The following is a 2,500-nucleotide window of genomic DNA, read 5'->3' on the forward strand; positions in this document are numbered from 1 at the left end:
ATACATGCTCTGGACGGCGGGCCGCGAGACGTGACGCTCGGTGGCAAAGAGTGCGCCGCTGAGGATATAGAGGGTCCGTCCCCCCGCACAGTGGTGACGGTGTGCGGGTAGTGTTTCCGACACCTCTTCCTGCGGTGGCAACTCTGGGGCAGAGTCGATACTCGCCCACTGGTGGAAGGTAAGCATTCTGCTTTACATCAGTACATAACTAATATTTCAGTCGTCTGACGTCCCTCCTTAGTAAATGATGCAGGACCACATACATAGATGATACATACTGTAAACTGGGGAGGACAGTGTGAACCGCACTCGACCCAGTCACCCTATCTCACAGTCCACTCTGTGTGTAACAAAGCGAAAGCACCAAAGCACTATCGTTCAACAACATCCATTTTATCCTCGCTGCCACAGGACACTATCCAAACAACGACAAGAGGAACGTCACGTCCACTAATAAGACAGAATGTCTCACATCACCCGCAAACAACGCAGCTCAAATCAGCCAGCAACACCCACAGTGGTCCACCCAGTATCAACACAGGACGCAACGCCACGCCACAACACAAAAGGTACAAGTAATAAAATACCCTTTGGCCACACCCCTTATAAAGGCATCGAACCAACCCACCACCTGACACCAGCCAAACGTACATCCTGATTTGACACATCTCTGGCAACCTAACCCACGTTGGCCCTTAACCTAACCCACGTTGGCCCTTAACCTAACCCACGTTGGCCCTTAACCTAACCCACGTTGGCCCTTAACCTAACCCACGTTGGCCCTTAACCTAACCCACGTTGGCCCTTAACCTAACCCACGTTGGCCCTTAACCTAACCCACGTTGGCCCTTAACCTAACCCACGTTGGCCCTTAACCTAACCCACGTTGGCCCCTAACCTTACCCACGTTGGCCCCTAACCTTACCCACGTTGGCCCCTAACCTTACCCACGTTGGCCCTTAACCTAACCCACGTTGGCCCTTAACCTAACCCACGTTGGCCCTTAACCTAACCCACGTTGGCCCTTAACCTAACCCACGTTGGCCCTTAACCTAACCCACGTTGGCCCCTTAACCTAACCCACGTTGGCCCTTAACCTAACCCACGTTGGCCCTTAACCTAACCCACGTTGGCCCTTAACCTAACCCACGTTGGCCCTTAACCTAACCCACGTTGGCCCCTAACCTAACCCACGTTGGCCCCTAACCTAACCCACGTTGGCCCCTAACCTAACCCACGTTGGCCCCTAACCTAACCCACGTTGGCCCCTAACCTAACCCACGTTGGCCCCTAACCTAACCCACATTGGCCCCTAACCTAACCCACGCTGCACCTTAACCTAAGTTACGCTGCACCTTAACCTAAGTTACGCTGCACCTTAACCTAAGTTACGCTGCACCTTAACCTAAGTTACGCTGCACCTTAACCTAAGTTACGCTGCACCTTAACCTAAGTTACGCTGCACCTTAACCTAAGTTACGCTGCACCTTAACCTAACTTACACTGCACCTTAACCTAAGTTACACTGCACCTTAACCTAAGTTACACTGCACCTTAACCTAAGTTACACTGCACCTTAACCTAAGTTACACTGCACCTTAACCTAAGTTACACTGCACCTTAACCTAAGTTACACTGCACCTTAACCTAAGTTACACTGCACCTTAACCTAAGTTACACTGCACCTTAACCTAAGTTACACTGCACCTTAACCTAAGTTACACTGCACCTTAACCTAAGTTACACTGCACCTTAACCTAAGTTACACTGCACCTTAACCTAAGTTACACTGCACCTTAACCTAAGTTACACTGCACCTTAACCTAAGTTACACTGCACCTTAACCTAACTTACACTGCACCTTAACCTAAGTTACACTGCACCTTAACCTAAGTTACACTGCACCTTAACCTAAGTTACACTGCACCTTAACCTAACTTACACTGCACCTTAACCTAACTTACACTGCACCTTAACCTAACTTACACTGCACCTTAACCTAACTTACACTGCACCTTAACCTAACTTACACTGCACCTTAACTGTCACATGTAACGTCACAGGAATGTAGCTTTGCCTAACAGCAACCCTCTGAACATAGTTCACTGCTTGGATCCTCTGGTGTCATGTGTATTTCTTGATGCCATGGTGCGTACCCTCACATAAAGGTCTTTCGAGTGTTGCGTACTTTCTACACAGTCCCGCTAACCACTGGAAGGGTGTACCGCTACAGAACGAATATCGCCCTCCCCTCCTGCCCTTCCAAGCTGGTCGGTCAGGCGTTTGTTTGTGAAATGAGCCTTGCAGCTGTTCAGTTGCATTCGGTTGTCGATGCAGTCAGTGTACGTTGTGGTACGGCCTGTGTGGACTGTCCGCTGATGTACGCGTAACCCACACTGATCATCCGTCGTTACGTACTGAGTGACATAATGTGGCACATGCTTGACCGTACACCGGCTGCGCCCTACAATGGCGAATCATAAGGGCCATATGTTGTGCA

The sequence above is a fragment of the Schistocerca gregaria genome, unplaced genomic scaffold (assembly GCF_023897955.1).
Source record: "Schistocerca gregaria isolate iqSchGreg1 unplaced genomic scaffold, iqSchGreg1.2 ptg000341l, whole genome shotgun sequence".
In the NCBI taxonomy this organism is placed as follows: domain Eukaryota; kingdom Metazoa; phylum Arthropoda; class Insecta; order Orthoptera; family Acrididae; genus Schistocerca; species Schistocerca gregaria.